This window comes from Mus musculus, chromosome 5 (genome assembly GCF_000001635.26).
Source record: "Mus musculus strain C57BL/6J chromosome 5, GRCm38.p6 C57BL/6J".
NCBI classification, from domain to species: Eukaryota; Metazoa; Chordata; class Mammalia; order Rodentia; family Muridae; genus Mus; species Mus musculus.
The window spans coordinates 119,052,478-119,075,451 of record NC_000071.6 but is presented as its reverse complement, the minus strand read 5'-3'; the positions used below and the strand labels follow the sequence as shown (position 1 = coordinate 119,075,451).

The following is a 22,974-nucleotide window of genomic DNA, read 5'->3' as shown; positions in this document are numbered from 1 at the left end:
AACATCCCTCTATGGCCTCTGCACCAGCTTCTGCCTCCAAGTTCCTGCCCTGTGTGAGTTCCTGTCCTGACTTCCTTTGGTGATGATCAGCAGTGTGGAAGTATAAGCTGAATAAACCCGTTACTCCCCAACTTGCTTCTTGGTCATGATGTTTTGTGCAGAAATAGAAACCCTGACAGAAACATCTAGTGAATGGCAAGAGATTGGAAGAGTATTCATTTAAAACACTATTGTGGCTGGAGAGATGATTCCACAGTTCAGGGTACTGGCTGCTCTTCCAGAGGACCTGGGTTAAGTTGCCAGCATCCTTGAAAGCTCATGACTGTCTGTAACACCACTTCCAGGGGATTCAGTGCCCTCTTCTGGCCTCTGTAGGCTCTATGCCCACAGGGAAGCACTTGCACATGAAATAGAAATACATATATACCTTAAAAGTCCTATGTTGACATAGCAACAGTTTGATGAAAAGATTTTGTGACTTTTTCGTTTGTTTGTTTTCCAATAACAGTTTGAGCTTTTCTGACAGAACTGACTCGCTCTCACATATTTTTATGTTGAAAGTAAATGGTTATTTTTGAAAGCTTTCAAGTCTGACTGTTTAATACCTGTTTTCTCTAAAAGATAGACTGAGGGAGACCAGCTGTTCCAGGTCACCAGGTCCTGATGTTTCCCAGGACTGAGACTTGGAACTGAAGCTGGGACAGTTCTTGACAACAAGGAATGCACCCTCAACCTCTGGGTTTTCATGTGCTCACACTTGATCTGCCCGTATGTGCTCATGTGGGAGCCTCCTCGACAGCCAGCACATACCCAGGGATACCAGCATCCCAGTGGTGGATTCTCAGAACCTCTGAGAAAGGAGACTGCTGTGGCCACGCACCCTCATTTACATGCTCCAGGAGGCCTTTGTTCCCAAGTGCAGTAGCCATGTCCCTCTTTTACAGGGTCCTGTTGGGCTTTGTTCCCAGAACCTGGACCACCCCACTGGCATTGGGTGGGTTGAATTCAGACAACCCCAGCATGGATGCTACTGTCAAAGTCCTAGGTCCACATCATCTAAGTCCTCACCTGATGACCTGTCTTTCCTGGGACTGTCACGTGTCCTGATGTCTGAGTCCCTTCACTTCCAAACAACTTCTCTGACTCATTTCTAAAGTTGATCTTTACTCCTGGGTGAGTCTAGGTTTCCCCCTAACCTCCCCGGAAGCAGAAGGCAAGGCTTCAGACACCCGGGAGACACCCAGGAAGGTGATGATGGAGATGCCAATGATGGTGGTGACGCTGGTGGAGATGGAAACGTTGCTGCTAATGATAAAATAATAGATAGTGTGTCCTGATGGAGCATGCACCACATGTCAGACATTGCTCCACTCCTGCAGAGTAGGCACAAATGAAAATAAGAAAACTGAGTTGAGCGGAGAAGCTGTGATTTGCCTCCCCCTTCCCCCCCCCCCAAGATTACTCAGAATAATGGTCTCTAAATGAAAGATCCAAGTTGAGCATCTTTCAAGTTCGACAAACAAACACAAGTAATGGAGGGCTGGCTCTTGGGGCTAGAGTGATGGTTGTCAACCAAGTGCCTGCCCAGCAAGCATCAGGACCCCAGTTCAATCTCCAGAACACAAGAGAAGCCAGATGGAGTGTACATGCCTGTAATTTCAGCACCAGGAAGTGCAGACAGGAGGATACCTGGGGGACAAGCCAGCCAGCTTAGCAAATGAGTACTGTCCAGGCCAATGAGATATTCTGTCTCCAAATACATTGTGGGGCTGGTGAGGTGGCTCAGGAGGTAAAGGACTGTGCTGCCAAGGCTGAGGACCTGAGTTCAGTTCCCAGGACCCACAATGCAGAGAGTCAGATGTCTACCTGTTGTACATGTACACGCACACACACACACACACACACACAGAGAGAGAGAGAGAGAAAGAGAGAGAGAGAGAGACAGAGAGACAGAGAGAGACAGAGAGAGAGAGACAGAGAGAGACAGAGAGACAGAGAGAGACAGAGAGAGACAGAGAGACAGAGACAGAGAGACAGAGAGAGACAGAAACAGATGGAGAGAGACAGAGACAGAGAGACAGAGACAAGCAGAGAAAGAGCAACAAAGAGAGAGGTAATATAAAGATTATCATTGACTGGGGCCGCAAAAATCCTAGCTCAGACTGTCTTCAAATACTAGATATAGACAAGTCCCCTCAAACATGGCTGCCAGTGGCCTGAGGCCACTTCCCAATTTGCCCTAGCAGGGGCGACACATCCGTATGAAGCGCACATGTGTGGACCTTCTACCATCTTATCCCATCAGCCCCTCTGTTTCTTTTCATCTCTATAAGGAGGGTGCTAGCACACCCTGCTTCCTGGAGCATGCTTCTCTGTGGTTGAACCCTCTGACTTATTAATAAACCTAGTGTGGCCTCCGCCCCCGCCAGGGGAGATAACAAGCTGCCCCACTTTCCGCATCAAATTGTCTCCGTGTCACATCAGTGGCGCCACGGAGGTGACTGGCGCCACTGTTCCCGTGCTCCTCCCAGGTGGGGCAATGAGGGTGAAGTGACGCGTGTGCCCACACAGGGACCGATTGTACCCAATACTTGGAGGCTTGTAAAAGGTGCTATATAAATCAATAATTAATACTAATCAGGGCGTGATAGTACTATTGAGAGGAGGAAGGGGCCCGTGCATACAGACACCACACCCGCCTTGACACAGCCCTCAAGAGCCAGGGAGCTCACAGAGAGGTGAGAAGACATGTTCTGGGAGTGATAACAGCATCCCACCTGGCACCATGCAAACTCCACCCAACAGCGCCACCTTAATAATAAAGAAAGGTCTAGAACCTCAGAAATGTTAGCCACCAAGGGCTGTGTCTCAGCGCCTTACTTGGTTGTGGGCCCTTTCTTGAAACCAGGACTGTCACTCACCCTCACTGGATTCCGGGAGGGAATGATCTCTACCTGAACAGGCTGTGGTGAGCGAGCTTGGTCCCTTCCCAGCAGGGGAAGCTCTGAGCTTGGCTGCAACTTCCTGTTTCTCCCTAGGGTCCACTTTGTGAGCTTGGGATGAAAGGAACCATTTCCTCCTGTGATAGATAGAATGGCTTGATTTCTCGTTTCTTCTTGAACATTCCATGACCTTGGACTGGTTTGGTGATCCAGTTGAGTGTATACAAATGTCTCTGTGGATGGTATGAGAGTCACACAAACCAAACAAAAAGAAGAAAACAGATATAACAAACACATCTACAGCACGGGCTGTCATATTCAAAACGGAGTGATTTGTACTAATAACCTAAGGGTTGGGTATCTCTGTCATAATAGAAAAAATGATAATTTTAAAAATTGAATGTTTTACCAGCCTAAGGTGCTAGGAATTTAAAGCACGGAGAATGGTGGCCTAGGAGAGAAAAAGAAATCTCTGGGAAGTATGGAGAGGCATAGAGAAGGCTGAGCAGGAGAGCTGAGTAGTTGTGATATAGACGGAAGATCCCAATTCCAAGAACGTCCAATCTCCATATCTAGGAAGGTATAAACAATAAAGACATTTGATAGGCGGAATAACGGCCCCCTCAAATGGCTACCTCTTCACCCCTGGAGGCCCCGGGCCTACAGATGTGTTAACCTACACAGAGAGAGGGACTCTATAGGGGACATGATTTTGTCTCCTGGATAGGCAGAGTTCTTCCGCCGTCCTTATTAGAGGAAGCCAGGCAGATCATGGTCAGTGACAGGATGAGAAAGGAGAGATTGTACATGTGAAATAGCATTGGAAAACATGGCAGTTTCTAGCAGCTTAAGGGAGACGGATGGCTTTTATCAGCTGACAAAGTAAGGAAATGATCTACACCTTGCCCTTGTCAAGGCGGAGCTGCTTCTGTAGCTGTGGGTGGGGCCCGAGACAGTCCAGCTGATGTCAGCTGAGTGGATCAATAGATCACACACTTTGGATTATAGAAGGAGGAACCCACAGGATCAGTTAAATTCAACAACAGCCTTCAGATGGTGGTGGTGGTGGGGTGTCTGAACACACGGGAGGTGGGCTCCACCATACCTTTTCTGACATCCGAAGTGTCACACTGTTTTGAATTGTTTTGAGCTTTAGGTCATCAGCCTGTGACACTCTTTGAGGACCTGGCAGGAGGAAGTGGGCCAGTCAGGAAAAGTCTCTGGTAGCTGTCACCCATTCTACTTCCTGGCTGGCCATAAAGTGAACACGAAGTCTTCGCCCAGGAACCTATCACCGTGGTATCCTGCCCAAGCCTTTGGAGTGAGGCGACTACCAGCAGAAGTCTCCGAAACCATGTGCGGAAACAAATCCTGGAAACGCAAAAAGAGTTCTGTGTGTAGCAAGTGCTCAGCGTGGGGTGCACCCTAACACAGTCAGCTCAGCATGGGGTGCGCCCCAACATAGTCTCTCTCTCCTCTTCAGACCCTGGCCAGCAAAGGCAGCTTCTGCCTCTCACATGGACTTCTCTCCCAGTCCTCTGTGCTGAGTCCAAAGCCCAGCATATACAAGCCTGTTTCTTAGAACCCATGTGTTGTATGGGTCAGCACCCCACACCACTTTGCTTCCGAAGCTGCCTTCAGAAAACAAAGGGGGAGGGTCGTAGAGATGGCTCAGTCAGTAAAGGCAACTGCCACCAAGCCTGACACACTGAGTTCGAGCCCAGGTACTACATGATGGAAGGAGAGAAATGATTCCCTAAAGTTATCCTCTGACCTCCACACATAGGCCAGGATACTGGTACACACACACACACACACACACACACACACACACACACACAAGAACTCTGCACATGGGCATGCATACACACTGAATGAATGAATGAATGAATGAATGAATGGATGGATGGATGGATAGATAGATAGATAGATAGATAGATAGATAGATAGATAGATAGATAGATAGATATTTTTGCTTTGTTTTACTTTTCTAATAAAACGAATTGGAGGGGTGAACATTTGCACTTCTTAAGTGCCTGCTCTGCACCAGGCATGAACCGATTGCTTTTCTTTATCAAATATCCTCTTAGGAGCCCCAGGACAAAGGAGATGGAAGTCTAGGCCTCAGCAGGTTGAGGTTTACGGGGAGGAAAAGATTTGCTTAAGGCCCCATTACTACAGATAAATGAGGACTCAGGGACTTCTCTCCCCACTAGACAGGAACTCTTCTGACCCCTGCTCTATCCTGCTGAGAGAGTCAGTCAGTTTTCTTTGATCCACTGGGCTGGGCCAGCAGTGCTGGCTCATAGCCTCTTCTGGACTCTTTATTAACTGTGAATTTATCTCCCTGGGGAGATAGGGCTATGGGTAAAGGGCCCCTGCCCACACCTGGGTAGGTCTTACCTGCTCCAAACAGGTGAGCAGGCAAGTAGGAGCCTTTTAATTATCTTCTTCCGCCCCTGCCCCCTCCCTCAAGTTCAAACCTGCACTGTAAACATCAGCATCAGGACCAAAGGTAAGAAGGGTGAAGCATGCGGGCATTATTAACCCATCACATCCCTCGATAAGGCCGGCATTTCACAGCGCCATAAATGAATTCCTGTCCAGAGATAAAGGGCGGCAGGCAGTCAGCAGAGGCAACTGTTGCACAGCGAGAGCCAACTGATGTTATCTGCGCTCACGGCAAGAACTCCACCCAGGTGCCTACTAACAGGTGAAGGGTTTCAGCCACATCGACATCACTCTCACCTCAGACACTATTCGTCTGTTTCTTCTTCTTTCCCTTCCTCTTCTTCCTCTTCTTCCTCCTCCTTTCCCCTCTCCTACCTTCTTTTCTTTCTGTTTCTCCTCCTCTTCCTTCTCTTCTTTTTCCTCTTCTTCCTCCTCTCCTTTCTTTTCCTCCTCCTCCTTTTCTTCTTCTTTTTCCTCCTCTTCTTCTGCCTCTTCCTCCTCTTCTTTCTGATCCCCCTCTTTCTTCTTTTTCCTCTTCTTTTTCCTCCTCTTCCTCCTCCTTCCTCTTCCTCTTCCTCCTCCCCCTCCTCCTCCTCCTCCTCCTCCTCCTCCTCCTCCTCCTCCTCCTCCTCCTCCTCCTCTTCTTCTTCTTCTTCTTCTTCTTCTTCTTCTTCTTCTTCTTCTTCTTCTTCTTCTTCTTCTTCTTCGTCTGGGTACTCTTACTAGATTAGCAGTTCACTGGTTCCCCTAGACTGACTGGCTAGTGAATTCTATGGCTCCTTCTGCGTCCATCCACCCAGAGCTGAGGTTACAGATGTGAACAGCCATATCCAGCTTCTAGTGAGAACTGGAGACGCAAACTCAGGTCCCCACTCCTGTATACCAAGCATTTTCCTTCCCCACAGCCCCTTCTTGGCTCCTTTCTAACACAACCATCTGCTTGCCTGCTGTGTGTAGCTAGCAGGTCATGAACCCTGGGGAGAGGACAGACTTGAGTGGAACATTCCCAGCCTTTTCTAATCCCTATTGTGATAGAAGGTCTACAGGGAATTCTACCACAGGACACTGTGACAAACTGTGTAGGGAAGGCTTCGGGTTGGCACTGTTTGGTTTGCTTTGGATTTGACATTTTGTGTTTTGAGACAAGGTCTCAACTTGAGGCAATCCTCCTGTCTCATCCCACAGAGCCCCGAAATTACAAGTGCCTGCCAGCATGCCTTGCTCAAGTGGGTTGTTCTTAAAGAATTTATTTTTACTTCTAAATTAACATAGAAGGTATGAAATTATGGTTTTAAATAAACCCCACAGGAACTTTCTTTTTCTATACAGTCAATGGCTCTCTAATCCTTCAATATGGAGTCAGAAGACAGGCAGAAAATGCTAACAATTTTTCTGACTGGTGGGATGCGCTGTGTATGGTGAACTTACTATGCTGATGCGTACTGGTCATTCCAGAGCTAGCCCTCACATATGTCAACATTGGATGCTCCTTAGACTCCCCATGCCTCTTGTCTCTATACTGACAGATGCCATGAGATAGCCTACACTAAAGGGCTTTGCAAAGTGCTGTTTGCAAGGCTAGTGTGATGGGAAAAAAAACCCTCAAGGAATGTAGAAAAGGTGAGAGGACTAAGCAGGAAAGTGAGCCACAAAGGCCTGAGACAGGATCCCAGCACTCACCCAAAAAAGGCCCAAGTTGGTGCAATCCCAGCACTGGGAAGGCACAGACAGGAGGATCCTTGGGAGTCTCTAACCAGCCATTTTAGCTGGATATTCTACTTCTAGGCCAGTGAGAGACACTGTCTCAAAAGCAGGGGAAGGGTTCTGAGGGGGGACAGCTGAGGTTGAACGTGTACATGTAGACATGTGTGAATATGCACTGCACATACATGAATACCCACATATGAATAGTCCAGCTTTCCATGGAGCATGATGGCCCGTGCCTGTAATCTCAAGAAGATGATGAGTTTTAGGCTAGTCTGAGCTACACTGGGATACCCTGTCTTAAGAAAACAAAGGCCTGGGGAGGAAAGGAAGAGACAGCAGGGATGGAGAGAGGGAGGGAGGGAGGAAGGGAGGGAGAGAGGGAGGGAGGAGGAAAGAGGGAAGGAGGGGGAAGAAGAGTCTGATATTCGAGATATTGAAACTAATTTTAGAAACAATGTAAACTTAGATGCATTCTTCACCTGAAAATGGTTTGATTCTTAAGATCAAAAAAAAATCTAAATAAAATAAATAAAGTACTCAAAAACCATAGCTGGATTTTCAACTGAGGTCCTCTGTTCCATCCCCAGATTGGCAAGTAGGGTGGGAAACTTATTTTCATCAGATTTTTGTGGAAGCATGCAACCACCCCCACCCCAAAGTTTCCAGAAACCCACCTTGGACTTTCAGTTCTGAATGAGGGATGACATTAAGTTGACAGGTGACACCAATAACAATGCACTTGCTGGCCTTACACACTGCTGTCTGTGCAAATGTAGTGGTCACAGAATGAATGAGTGAATTAATTAATTAATGAGTGAGTGAGTGAGTGAATGAATGAAGAATGAGTGAATGAATGAATGAGTGAATGAATGAATGGATGTGTTAATGAATAAATGAAATAGTGAATATATGAGTAAACGAATAAATGAATGCATGAATGAATGAATTGGTGAGTGAATGAATGAGTGAGTGAATTAATGAATGAGTGACTGAATGAGTGGATGAATGAATGGGTGAGTGAATGAATGAATGAGTCAATGAGTTAGTGAATGAATGAATTGGTGAGTGAGTGAGTGAATGAATGAATGAATGAATGAGCAAATGGATGAGTGAAAAGCAAGGTAATGAGTGAATGAATGAAATGAGACACACAACCTCCCCTAATAAATATCAATTACATATGAAGGTCACTTCCTCAAACTTCCTCGTTCCCCGGGCTTACCATGTCTTGTGGTGATCTTTGAGTTTTCCCTTCTGGGAAGCTGTGGAGATGGGAGTTCTAAGGACAGCAAATTTGTCCAACGGCAGAGACAAGGAAGAGCTGAGCGTTTGGATCATACAGAGTAAATATTTAAGCACTGGCCGCTCACTATCTGTTACATATGTTCGGTCATGGGCTCATCTTTAAAAACTCAATATGCTCCCTCCATAATAGCAGCAGCACAGAAGCTTCAGCAGGAGGGGACAGACTAAGAAACCGGTGACTCAGATAGCAGCTGAATCTGGTGTCTTGGACAGGTGCTGGTTTGAAAACATTTTTAAAGAAACAGAAGCAAGCATAATCATGCAGTCTCTTCGAAATGTCTCTCCAAGGAGCAGAGGCTTCCTGGATTGCTGAGCTGACAGAGAACAGACCTTTGGCCTGGGCTGCATGCTGGGTAATGATGAGCCATGAGAGGGAAGGCAGAGGACAAAAAAAGGCCATGGAATTTCTCCCCAGTCGTGCCAAGGAGCAAAGACTCAGTGTTGGAAGCTGATGTAGGTAGCAGGCACAGAGCAAGAAAACGCATCACCCAGAGTGCAGCAGAAACCGGAGTGAGCCTCACGCCCACCTCTCTACGGTCACTGCATCTGACTGTCAGTGGTCATGTATGTAGCTCTCTGCACATCAGCTCTAAGCTAGGGCACACGAACGCAGCTGGTGGGAGGGGGGTCTCTTTGCTAGAGTATGCCCTGCACTACCCACAGTGCCCTCAATGGGACTGAACCCCCAAACAAGGATGTGGTCACTCTTGCCTGGAGCTAAAAGATCACCCCCCACTCCCACCCCCAGATAAATACCTTTCATTTAACAACCCTCCTACGTTTGAGGTGCCTTTCCCAGGCCCCTCTCCCAAGCCTCCAAATACTTGTTTGACACGTTATCTGTAATTCTCTCCATGAGGTGACACATGTTATCTGTAGACGGGTCACATTGGATGATCAATTGGGAATGTTTAGTTTAACCAAAACATTATTTTTTTATTTTATTTTATTTTATTTTATTTTATTTTATTTTTTATTTTACTTCTGTGAGGAAAGCGCCCAGTTCCCTTTTGCTAGATACCTCACATGATATACCATATGACCCCCTGGGTTCCTGAGTATATACCTCTGTAGCTGTTGGCCAATGTTTCCCCATCCCCCACTTCCAGCCTCACAGCTAGTGTTCTGTCCTCAGTTTTTCTTTCTAGTATCTGTAAAATGGGGATAAAACAGCACTTGTCCCAGAGGCGTCATGGGTGAATTACATGCCCGCTATGGGCTAGGATGAAGCCAACACAGAGCTCTCTGCCTTAGTTTCCCCACATGTGCAGTGGAGGAAGGAGATGCTTTATCTGGGAAGTCCCGATGGCCTAAGATATTGAAGTGTTCATTGCAGGGCTTTGTACACAGGAAAAGAGAGTAACGAAGCATTCTTATAATGAAAGGAGAATTCATAAATTAACTTAATTAACAGATGGTCAAGAGATGATAGTCAAATAGATAAGTGAGAGATAAATATATATTATAGATAGATGGTAGGTGGATAGGTGAATGATTGATGGCAGATAGATACATGATACATCAATAATTATTACAGATAGGTGATAGATGAGAGAAGCACTTAGATAAATTATAGATTAGATAGATAGATAGATAGATAGATAGATAGATAGATAGATAGATCTCCTAGATCAGAATTAAAACTTTTAAAATAATCTTCTTACTAAGAATTGGGGGAGTTGGGGGTTGGGAAGATAGATCTGGCTGTGCAAGTGTGATGGCCAGAGTCAGGGTCCCCAGAGCCCACATATCCTACATACACACAGGAACACACATACATATATGTGCACCACACACAGGTATGCATACATACTCACACATGCATACATACACGCACACACATCCATGTGCACATACGTACACATATGTGCACCACATATGCACAGTACATGCACACAGGTATACATATGTGCACCACACACATGCACACATGCACAAACACATACATACACCTCAGAAGGTGGATACAGGGCTTGCATCCTCCTCCCCCCCACCCCCAACCCCCCACCCCAGCTCTTGCTAAGCTAGCCACACTGGTTCCTGGTGAATTCTGGTTTCAATTAGGAGACCCTGCCTCAGTGAGTGAGGCTGAAGAGAGTGGGCCTAACGTCATTCTCAGGTCTTCCCACTCGGGAGCATGCATGTGTCCACGCACACAAAAACATGCTTAGGCAATTGAATTTTCAGGGAGTGGGTTTTACAAGTCACTCGCTGTCTGGTCCTAGAAAAGACAAGTGAGTCTGAAGCAGCTCACATTGGTGAAGGGTCAAGGGGCAGGCTAGAAATGGGTGTGCTCAGGGGACCTAGTTATGCAAGTCCACACAGCAAACGCTAAACGTAAACACTGGCTTTGGACCAGAGAGATGGTTCCATGGGTGAAGGTGCCAGCCACTGTCCCTGATGACCTAGTACAATTCAATCCGGGCTCCACACAGAAGGAGAGAAATGACTCCTATTAGTTGTCTTCTGGCTTCCACATCACATGAGCTTTGAGGCACGTTCGTGCATGAGCGCACACACACATATACACATTCACACACACACACACACACACTCTTACACACATACACCCTACATATACACAGGCACACACACATAGGCACATACATACATATATGTGCACCACGCATAGGCACACATACACACGCATATGTGCACCACACATACACCACACATATCTGCATCGCACACACACACACACACACACACACACAGAGGCACACACATACATATATGTGCACCACACATAGGCACACATACATAGGCACATACATACACTGCATATGCACACATATACACATATCTGTACCACATACACACACACACATCTACACCACACACATTTATGCACACATATCCTACATACACACAGACATGCACATATACACATACATATATGTGCACCACATACAGGTGCACACACACACATATGTGTGCACATATGCACACATACATGCTCACATATGTTTGCACACATGCACACCATACACATGCACACATAGACACATACATACATATATGCACCATGCACACATACATACATTCACACATGCACATGTACATGCACACATATACATGTGCACCTACCCACATACACACACACACACAATTAAAAATAAATACAACAGAAGATATACTGGTTTAATCACAGTGGTGGGAAGCTCAAGAGGAAGTGGGAGAGAGTTTGATCAAGCAAACTTTTTTACCTGATGCAAAAATCGGAGACAGGAGAATTGATCTCAACTTGCACATGGCATCTGGGACAAGGATAACTTCCGACAACAGGCAGTGAACATAATGGCCACACCTATTGACCACTACCTTTAATCTGAAGTGTCCCATTTACTCGAGCATCCAAGGATTGCTGGGGTTCACAGTATCTGTACCCCAAGCAGAATAATGACCAAGTAGTCAAAACAGCAGAGAACTCATCATTTATCCCCACACAGCTTTAACCCTTGACCTATTATTGACTTACTACATTCTCAAAACAAGAACCATGGAGCAGAGGAAACTGAGACACAGAGTTAGTTCAGTGGCGTGTCCACGACCCCACAGCAAAGACGTGGAAGAGGTGTGGCCTCTGAGTCCAACCCCTTAGGCCCTGCATTCCAGGTCTCTAAGATCCTTTAAGTCATGCACAGCCCTAACCACATCATAAAGTTATTCAGACGAGGTGCGGATGTTGCTGGTTGAATACTAGTCTTCTTTCCACCATTCTTAGTCTGAGTCCTCTCACAGTGTTCTGAGTAGCGGTCATCAGTCTAGTGGAATTGGCGTGCTTGGTAAAGACATGAAAGCAGGCAGAGCTGTGGTACAAGCTACCGAAACCAAAGAAGACTCTGCTGATGGTATATTAGAGAGCTAGGGGGATTGAGGAGGCACTCCAGAGTCAGAAACTGCCTGGAGACTGAGATAAGTATCTACTTGGTTGAAAGGCTTGCTGGTCACTCTCCCTGAAAGCAATTCCTTGTAAACGTGATTTCTCCTTATTTCTAGCTCTTTCTGCTCAAGACATTCAGTTCCAAGGGTACACTCATCAGCCTGATGCAGAGCCTTTGCCCAGCATTTCAAGACAAAGTCAAGTGTCATGAGTACCAGAAAGGGAGCTGGAGCGGGGTCTGTATGCTAGGGAAGCAATTCTGGACAGCCTCAAACACTTCACTACCACTGCCAGCCCTGTGCATGACCAATGGGCTTAACCAGACCCCTGAACTCCAATGGAAACAAGGACTGACTGGTGGGTTGATTGGCTGGGCTGCAAGCCACCACTGATCCAGTCCTGGGTGCTTCACCTGGGAGCTATGTCATTAACCCAAGAAGGTGCTTTTGAAAGCCTCTGATGAAATCAGCCCGTTGATTAACGCAATTAGCACCATTAAGACGGGAAGTTGTTAACCCGAATCAATTACCCACAGACATCTGTCACGCTAAGTGTTCCTCTCCGTCTTGGACGATATTGCTCCGTTTGGTGTTTCACAGTGATGACCATTAAAAATAAATGATTACTGTTGATTTTCTATTGATATAGCTATTAGTGCACCGGTGCCCGTGTGTGTAGGCCGCTTATGTGTAGTGTACAGAAAAATACATGGGCTAACAACAGGAAGTAGGTATTGACTCCCATCACTCACTCCGGGAGGTAAATATTGACCAATGGAAAGAGTCTATCTGCTGAGGACGAGCTAAGAGCAAAGTGTTCAATTTCTCCTTAATTACTTGTATCATTTATTATCACCAACAGAGGGGTCCAGATGCAAGAACACATTTCCCTCTGCTCTGGTGTCAGATTCAGCCATAACGCCAAAGGACTTTCTGCCAGTTGGCTCTCTGGCTCTCCTCCATCTGTCTCAAACATTAGCTTCTTGCCTCCTCTCAGAACTTCCAGCACATCGACCTGCATGTGCCCATTCTTATCCATCTTATCCACAATTAACTGGGACGCACTTTTCTAAATCCAACTCTTGACTCACAGAACAGTTATCAAGAATAAAAATGCTGAGCATGTACCATATTCTTTCTTCCCGTTTTTTCCCCCACAAACCTCAGAAGCTGTACTCTAGAAGCTTCATAAAGCCCATGATGATAGCTATTACATATGGGCCAGAAATTCTTGCAAGTATGGTCCATGTCTGAGCTAATTCAACCCCACCCCCAACCCCCACCCAACAACAACAACTTGTTCTGAAGGTCTTGATATTGTGGCCTTGGTACTGTGGAGGGAACCAAGTTAGAGGATGTGCGTCCCAACTGCCGAGCTGCTTGATAGAAACACAATCCCTGAACTCTTGTTTCTTTCCCTGCCCTGTTCCACGCATCTTCAGTCCAAACGTTTTTTACTTAAAGTTTGCTAGCAAGGGGTCAAACTTCTTAGATATATTCTCTTGGCAGAGTTTTTCTTTTTCACATATGTGAGAGCATTTGCACATAAAGGTGTGTGCATACGTGTGTGCATGTGTATGCATGTGTGCGTGCATGCACATGTGCACGGGAGAGTATCTGTGCCTGTGTGTGTCTATTCATCCCTTCCACAGAGGAAGACACTGGGATTCAGTAAACCCAAGACATTTTTTCAAGCTGAGAGTACAGGAAGAGACATCCACACGAGTCTCCTCACCCAGACTTTCTCCTTCAGGACAAGATGCAGTTCTGGAAGGAACACTGGGTTTCCTCACCTCAAAAGGGCTCGGAATGAACGCTGTAGGCATCCAGATGGCTCATAATGGTCTCTGTTTCTTTGAGAACTTGGGATCTGACTGCCGCATCCAGAAATACCTGCCGGATCAATTGGAGTGACTGAATTTAACAGAGCAAGTCGGCCTCAGCCGGGCAAAGAAGGAGGGATGCCCAGGGCAACTCAGAGTGATTAAAGAGATCACCACAGGAAAGAAAGGATCAATTGTTCCCAGCCTGGAGACTCAGACTCTAAGCATCCTTAAAAGGAGCTTTACGCAGATAGACCAGAAGGACAAGCCAGGCATCCCCTGGGACCTGGAGCTGAGATGAGAGTCTGTAGCTGGTTTGTGAAAACTGGGTATTGACTGTGTTTCAAAACCTTGCAGGGTGGAGGGGTCAGCTCTGGGGCTCTGAGGAAGTTGTGCAGGATTCAAGTTTCTGTAGTGGGGGGATTGCTTCAGAATCTAAGCACTTGAAGGTAGAAGAAGCAGGAAAGGAGAGTGGACAGGGAGGGAAGGACCAATGGGAGATCCCACAGGAGGCTGGGAAGATGGGGGATACAGGGTAGATTCACTCCTTTGGTTTATTTAATTTTATATACCAAATTCTGTAGACAAAATGAACTCCTAAAATTTTTTTCTCTCTCCCTTAAAAATCCCCCCCCCCCTGTGTGTGTGATGTGATGTGATGTGATGTGTAGATGTGTAGGTATTCATACAGAAGGTGGAGGATTCGGAAACCCTCTCCTCAAGCAGAATACATACAATAAGCACTTACTGTATACCACTGTTGCTTTGGTACTGGGGACCCAACAGTGACAGTACTGGGAACCAGACACTGACAAGACACAAAGGACTGAAGTCCCATGCCGCTGATGTGGGTACCACAGTGTACAGATGACAAAAGAGGCCTCAGGGAACTCACAGACTAATCCTGGGGGTGCAAGTCAGAAGGTCTACTTGGGGGTGCAATTTAGAAGGTCTACCCAGGGTAAGAGAGACTACTTAAGGATACAGATCAAAGGGTCTACTTGGTGTCCCTGGGTCAGCCGGTCTGCCAGATGCCCCCAAGTCATGTTGCTAGTACACAGGGAAAACAGGCTCCACCTGGCCAGGTTTCAGTTTCTGAAAAACCAGCCCAGGTCTGTCTCTAGATCTAATCTCACCGCTTCAGGAGTAAGGAGTTCTAAGAACAGGGTATGGCTGGAGGGGTGAGCCTGTGAAATATAAAGTCCACACATCTCAGCTCTCCCCTCCTCACCTACTCAACCTCCCTGGGCCACACCTCTAGGATGACATTACCAGGGGACTGTCACCTCTGAGGCTAAGAGTCCCACGTTCATCCTCAAACCCCTCCCTAGCTTGTCCCCACAATAAGCTCATAATTGTGACTGTCCCTGTACGGTACACATGGAGCCAAGAGACAGAAGAAGTTGGCTAGGACCTTCCAGGGTGCATCGACACTGGATCTCTTGTGTGAAATCTTGTGACCATCGTGGGCCTAAAATCACCAATGGCTCTAATTACCCTGAGGATAAAAATCTGTTTAGTATGATCTCCAAAGTCCCTGTGATAAGGATTGTGAGTCCCCTCCACCCCAAACCTCAGGTTGCTTTTTAAACAACTGCTATATATTATTTCATATAGAAAGGACTTAGCTCAGTGCCAGGCAGGACACTCAGTCAGCATTGGCCATTACCTTTGCTGTTTCATAGTGAGCCTCACTTGTTAAATAGCTAGTGATTGCAGTCATGGAAACTGTGTGTGTGTGTGTGTGTGTGTGTGTGTGTATGTGTGTGTGTGTGTGTGTGTGTGTGTGTGTGTGTGTGTGTGTTTATCTCTAAATCTTTCCTTGATATTATCTAAATTTAAATGCTACCACCAATCATGGAGTCTGGAGCTAGTTTAGGGTTCTATACCCTGGAAACAAAATGCCTTGGGCCAGAAGTGTCCCAATTTCAGATTTGGAAATATTTGCGTCTGTGCCACGAGTTATCCTGGGGACAGGACTCAAGACTAAACATGAATTGTATGTAGACAGGAGGTAATTTTATGTAATATTTTGAATCAACCTGCTTGGGTCTGTCTCCTTGTGGTCAGGAATATTATTCTGTTTGTGGTGTCAGGTCAGCCCTCAGAAAGGTCTGGATCTGGGAGCAGTTCGGATTTCAAAGTTGCCAGCTTGTCTTCAAACGCATCCACATCAGATCAAGCACTGGACCAAATGTCACCTGCCTTACCCCCGTGCACTCCCAGCCACGAGAGACAGGCGGTACCGTCATCATTTCACAGACGGGAAACTGTGGCCCCTGGAAGCTGAAATCTCACGGCCTGCTCAAAACCACATAGCTAGAAAGTGACCGAGCTTGGATTTGAACTCAGGCATGCAGCTCTCGCCTCCCACACTCTACCATGGCTGCAGATCCGGGCACAGGTACATGGAGAAGGAGGATTTTTTTTTCCTTTTTCTTATTAAATTTAAGACAAACAACCCTCCCTGGATCTCTCCCTCCCTACCCGAATCTAGTGCTTTCTACTCAGTCTCACTGCCCCGAGCGAGGCCTTCAGAAAGTTCCTTGGCTTTCTGAAAGTCCCCAGCTGGAGCCTTCCTTCCTGTTTTAGGTAGTGAAAGCTTAGTGACACAGGACCAGGCCCAATATAGTTTCAGATCTAAATTTAACAACAATGACCGGGCTCCAGCCTGACCCTGCGGAGAAGAAAGCAGAGAAGGGAAAGGAAAAAAAAATAAATAAAAAAATAACCTAGCGACAACTAATTCTTCACAAATTAAGACAATCCTAAGAGTTCCTTTCAACTGTCAGGGCGTATTCTTAGCAAGAGCGTAACACTTAAATCAATTCCAGGCTGTAAAAAACAGTATAATAACAGGAAGCAAGGCTACAGGCCTGACTTCCTCCTGGGAGGCAGGGGATTTGCAGGGTGTCAGTAGAGTGGCCCCGAAGGGACAGAGATGGAGCCAGGCAGCTCCTGACTCACCAGCAGGCTCTTATCTCTGTGTGACCTCCCGTGAGTTCCATCTGGGGTTGCCCACGCAGCCCCTGGGTGGGGCTCTGCAACTAGAACCTTCCATAACCTCCTGGCCACTTTCCTGGCCCATCTCCTCAAAACAGTGTGGATGAAAAATGCAAACCAGAAAGGGTGCACCTTGCATTCACACCTGCAGGTAGGGAGGACTCCAGGGAGCCCAGAGGGACAAGAGGAGAGGTACCAGGCTCCCCATATCATTGTTGTACCTGTGGCCAGGTCTGTACTCATGTAGAGTGTGGGTTAATGAGAAGTATGTACACAGGTTTGAACCCCAGCTCTGACATTTCCTGGCTGCGTAGCCTTGGGCAGGGAACAAGGCCCGGCATCCTCTGGGCCTCAGCTTTGAATCTGTGAGAAGATGCTATTGCCTGTCTGTCAGGGCCAGGGCTGACTGAGATCCTGGAGGTGGTATTTGGTGCAGTGGCTGAAGAGGGCCATGCTTGAAGATGTCCTGCCAACTGTTACCGGTTGTACCTTTACAGAAGCCTAACTCCAGGCAGCGGGGTACCCAGGCAGGGAAGTTTCTGGAAAACACGCCATCCCTTGGGCAGATGGCTCAACGGAAGGTTCCTTGCCTTTCATAATACCCTCTCTTTTCCGAAGAAGGCGGCCAGCACCACAGCTCTATGGCCCTCTCCAGACTCCTCTCTAATTCTCCAGTGTTCGGACACCTGTCCCCAGAAAAACCCTTCCATATTTAATACTTAATTCTTTCTTGCATCGTGCTTTTTCAGAAACTCACATTAAAAAAAAATCCTGGCTGTATCTCTTCTCACAACCATGTCTTTCTTGGGTTTTTGTTTTTGTTTTCTTTTTGTGTGTGTGTGAGGAATTCTAGTTTCCCACACAGGCCTCTACGGCCTGGGCCACTCAGCCCTCCCCTAACCTCAGCCTCTACCTGTGTTCCTCCAACCTGGTATTTCCCTGGTCCCCTGAGCCTCTCAAGCTCTTTCTGCCTCAGCATCCAAGCCATCCTCTGTCCTGGCTGCTTCATTCCGGCTCTTAAAATTTCCCTAATCCCCCTCCAGGTGGTAGCACCATCATCAGAGTTAGAGAGGAGGCCTTCTCAATCCACTTGATAGGAACAGGCTTCCTGGCTCTGCTCCCCAATCAATAGCTGCTCCTGAGAGAGCAACACATATCACCTTCTCAGCTTAGCTCATCCATCGGAGAGCCCATCTTGAAGGCAATCATTTCAAGGGTCTGCGAACCTTTCAAGGGCTCCCTGGATTTAACTCAGGAAACCCTTACAGGAGTGTGGGTCACCTCAGAAAAGGAAACTGGACGTGGAAAGGTTAAGGGCTCCGTGGGGGTCAGAAGACAGTTACCATGTGCCAGGGTCCTCTTCTGTCCCTGGCATGGAGTAGGTCTTCAACACAGAAATGGCTTTGCATGTACCTCCTGTGGACCAGAGTGGCTGACTGACATAAGGACCCTGGAAGGCTGGGTCCCGGCACTCTGTCTGCACTCTCCTCTGCTCTGTCTATGATGCTCAGAGGTTTTGCCCCTGCAAACAGTGTGTCTCCAGGATGCCTGGCTCTAATGAAGGCTTTCCCACAGCGAGGGACAGAGAGAGAGAGAGAGAGAGAGAGAGAGAGAGAGAGAGAGAGAGAGACTCCCTCAGGCAGGAGACCCCAGCAAGTGACAGGGCATTTCTCCATATCCCTGAAAGTCTAAGCCTCTCCTTGCCCTGCAGTTCAGAAATCTCATCTTTTAAGACTCACACCCCTGCATGTATGTAAACTACTGACCCTTGATAGATTCTGGGTGCTGGAGGGGCCCTGTTTGGTTTTTTATTCTTAATCGCCATCCCCTCCACTGTATGATTTAAATTCTCAACGTTTGAACCGTTGGGGGGAGGTGTGCTTTCTGTTTCCCACAGGGAGCCAACGACACCCAAGTGCTAACAAACCTCATCCCATTTCACAGATGAGCAAAATGAGGCTGACAAAAGAGCCTCCCAAGGTCACATGGTCTGGCTAAGCATCAGAGCTCAGGTACAATTGCCAAAACAAAACAAAACAAGCTGGGCAGTGGTGTCGCCCGCCTTTAATCCCAGCACTTGGGAGGCAGAGACAGGCAGATTTCTGAGTTCGAGGCCAGCCTGATCTACAGAGTGAGTTCCAGGACAGCCAGGGCTACACAGAGAAACCGTCTCAAAAAAACAAATCAAATCAAAACAAAAAATAACCCACAAAACAAACAAACAAAAAAACCTCACTTTGTGGCCATCGACTGACTGACGGGGTCTTTCTTGACCCTTGATCTTTTCATTGAAAAACCAGGGATCAAAACAGCAGTGTGAAGCCATCAGAGAGCTAATAGAAATTTATTATTATTATTATTATTGTTATTACTACTACTACTATTGCTATTATTGTCATTGGCATTGCTATAGATACCTCTTGGCTCATACCTGTCGTTCCAAGACTTTGAATTCCCTGAAAGTACTGAGAGAAACATGGATCGAGAGGAGTTACCGGACCCTTTACTCACAGGGCCCCTTCCTAACAAGCAGGTCTGTAACCCCAGCTAACCTAACTGGGTCAAAGTTGCACCTGGCCTCTCCTTTCCTGGCTCCCCTCCCCGCTCTGGGACAGGAATTATCCAGGCGCCCAGCGCCTCGGAGGGCCATCCCCGCTGTGAGGCTTTGATAGGGAAAGTATGAAGAACAAAGGCCATTGTTTCAAAGGCGGCTGGTGCCTCTCAGGCCACGGGCCAGCTTCCCGGGGGTGAGGCCTGGCTCCAGAGACACAAAGCCTAAAGTCATTAGGACCAGCGACAAACAATGACGGCATCCTTTCTATTTACCTGCGTTGGAGCTGGCTGCCAAGCGGGGAACAATGGGGTGGGTATGCAGGCTGGCTCACCCTAGCCCTGATGCTTTACAAACCCCATCTCCTTCTCCCTGACCCGAACTTGAGTAAGAGGGCTTCGTTCCGTGGTAAACTCCCATTCCTTGCCAGTAAAATGTCCACAGGTAGGGTACCAGTCCCTCCTCTCAAGTTCAAATCCAACGCCCAGTGAAGAAGACCTCCTGCAGGCTTTCCCCAGGATAGATTCTAAAGAGACACTTGGGTCCCCTCCAGCTATCAGATAATTAAAAGAGAAAAAAAAAAAGCACCCCCAAGAAATTACAAGATTCCTCCCGGAATTTCCTGATAGGAGGAGAAGTGATCTGACTCTGGGGGCTGCCAGAGGAGGGGCGTGTCTCCTAAAAAAGATTGACAGCTTGTCAGACGCCCTTGCGTTAGGGACTAGAAGCTGGGAGCAGTGGATGGGGTACCACACCTTGAGGCTCTGTACTTTCTATTTAAACCATACCCCTCAGGTCAGGATCCAGAAGATGGACTTGGTGCGGTGGGGGGGGGGGGGGGGCACGGGACGGGACGGGACGGGACATCGCTGGATCCCACATCCTTCTCAACATGGCCCCAATCGGATCAATCACCATTTGTTGCTTTTCACTATTAATTTGATTGCTTCCTCTGCCTTATTGAGGATGGGTGGCCACACCTGGCTTTTGGGACAAAGGCTGTGACCTCTAAGTCCTGTAAGTGTGTCAATCTGCATGACTGACATCAGGGCACCTCAGTGAAGTGACGGCTCTGGGGCGGGTTCTCTGCGCCTCTGGCAACCTCAGGTTTCTACACCTGCCCAATGAAAACAAGCCTTCCTCCCAGGAGTCAAGAGCCCGAACAAAGTAAACATCTTTGGAGATGTGACTCTGCCAACTTGGATAGCAGGACCTATGAAAAAGCTAAGCTTGGATCACCTCCAGGGGGCAGCTCACTTGGACGAGGTGTGCTGCCAGCCTGGGCAAGTGTCAACACAGAGGCAACACAGAGGACAGTACAGGATTCAAGTGATGCTCTCAGCACAGTGAGTGTGAACTCAATACTCGATATCAATAACAAGGATTGTACTATTACGTACAAGATTGAAGCCAGGTGCGGATGATGCTCACCTATGAGCCTAGCACTAGAGAGTCTGACATAAAAGAGTGGCTGTGGATTTGAAGCTAGCCAGAACTAAGTGGTGAATTCTAGGCCAGCCTAGGCACACAGAGTAAGACTCCAACTCAAAACCAACAACACTAAAAGGCCAAAGTACCATCGAGTCCAGAAATGGACACAGACGTCCTTGAGGGGTATTAACAGCGAGACTTATCCTGCAGAGGGATATGCCCACTCTATGCAAGAAGAGGTATAGATCTAGGAGGGAAAATGACAGGTGAGGGGGTAAGGGTGGGAGAGGCACTGTCGAAGGTGGGTCCTGTGGCATCGAGTGAGGCTCGCTCAGATCCCCTCCAGACAGGAGAAATAATAATGGCTCTTGTTTCTCCTCAGTGCAGCTCCCTGCCTCACGCCATTCCCTCCCTTACCTATAGGGGGCGGAGTGGGAATTAAAACCCACTGGGTTGTACCAGTACCCAGAATCTGTTCTCAGTGGTACTGCTTACCAGAAAATGGAAGGTTTCTGGAGCCCAGTTAGAATAGGGGTCACGGTCACAGCAGCTCACACCTACCAGGAGTGTGGTCCTGCTGACGTGGATGATGGAGCAGGCAGATGCGGGAAATCAGCTCGGGTTGGCTAAGATTGGCCCCTCTCTGTGTCCCAGCCATGCTGATTTTGATATACCTCCTCTCCAGGTGTGTCCGCACAGCTCCCAGTGGCTCACCGGGCTCCTATTCATTCTCTAAGTTCTCCCTTGTAAGTTCCAGGAGTCTTGATTCCATTGTGTGTGACTCTCGGAATGGGGGTGGGGGTGGGGTAGCAGTCAGTGCTTGGACTGCCTTTGAGTCACATGACCATTCCTGAAAATATCGCTGAGGGTCCAGCAGTGGTATGTGCTGAGGCACCAAACCCAAAACCTTCCCTTACCAGTTAAAGACTAGAAGTGAAGAGACACGAGGTCTCTAGGAAAATCAGAATTATGTTCCTTCTTTGTCCAGAGAGAGGGGTTTCCCTCACTAACTGTTCGGCAGCTGTTAGGTTTTCAAGTTTTAAGCTTTATCTGAATAGATCTATCCAGCTTCACCCTTCACCCTCTCTGTGGGACGAGTCTTGGCCACTGTGCATTATAGCAGCTCCCTTTTCAAGGCTGTGTAGAATTCCATTCTGGGAATACAGTGCCCGTGGTGCATCTGGCTGCTGTCGGGTGGCATATAAATTCCCTCATTCAGATCATTGCCAAATGCTGGAACTTTTATACCCATCTCCATACTGACAGACGGGTATACACCCAGACTCATGTATGCCTGTCCCAAACATCTCAGAACTGAATAGCCCAGACATGCCACTTGGGTTCAAAGTCACCCTCTGTGACTAGTGGTAGCTTCCCTCCCCAGGAACCGTCAGTTTCCCATTGCAAGACTCCTCCAGTGACTGTGCTTTGCATGGAAAAGCCAATGTCACTTCATTACACAGTGTCCCTTTGGAGATCGGTGCTGGTCATATCTCCACATCAAAGTCAGAACCGCGGCCAGGCCAGGCTCGCCCAACCTCGCTGCCAGGAAATGGGGAATTTCCTTCATTTCTTCGCCCATCTCAGAGGCTATGCAACATGGCTTGTCTTAGTGGTTAAGAGCAGAGTTGTGCCTAGCCCCCCTGCCGAGGTGGCTGAGAAGGGCCTTGGCCCCTGCTCTGATCTTTATCACGCATTTGTCCAGCGCATTAGAATGACAGTATTTTTTATTTATACAACACCTTTTTTTTTTTTTTCTGGCAGGGGGTGGGCTGGACTCAAAGGAGGGGTAGGAGCCAGATGAAGCCTTTTATAGCCTTTGGTTTGTTTACCCTGTGGAGACTGAAGGTCTCTAATGGACAAAGATGGGACATTTAAA

The 22,974-nt window shown here is 47.5% G+C and overlaps 1 long non-coding RNA gene across 3 annotated transcripts; it reads right to left on the bottom strand.

Annotated features, from left to right (window-relative positions):
• Positions 1 to 158: 158 nt before the first annotated feature.
• Gm30895 lies at positions 159 to 21,826 on the bottom strand. 3 transcript variants are annotated; one of them, XR_387648.2, is made up of 5 exons: positions 21,657 to 21,826; positions 14,081 to 14,180; positions 4,048 to 4,313; positions 2,955 to 3,175; positions 159 to 1,373 (listed from the first exon to the last, which is right to left on the bottom strand). It is a non-coding gene; the product is annotated as a predicted gene, 30895 (long non-coding RNA). The 3 variants fall into 3 exon arrangements; XR_878727.1 differs by having other exon boundaries at positions 159 to 1,305; XR_878728.1 differs by lacking the exon at positions 14,081 to 14,180.
• Positions 21,827 to 22,974: the final 1,148 nt, after the last annotated feature.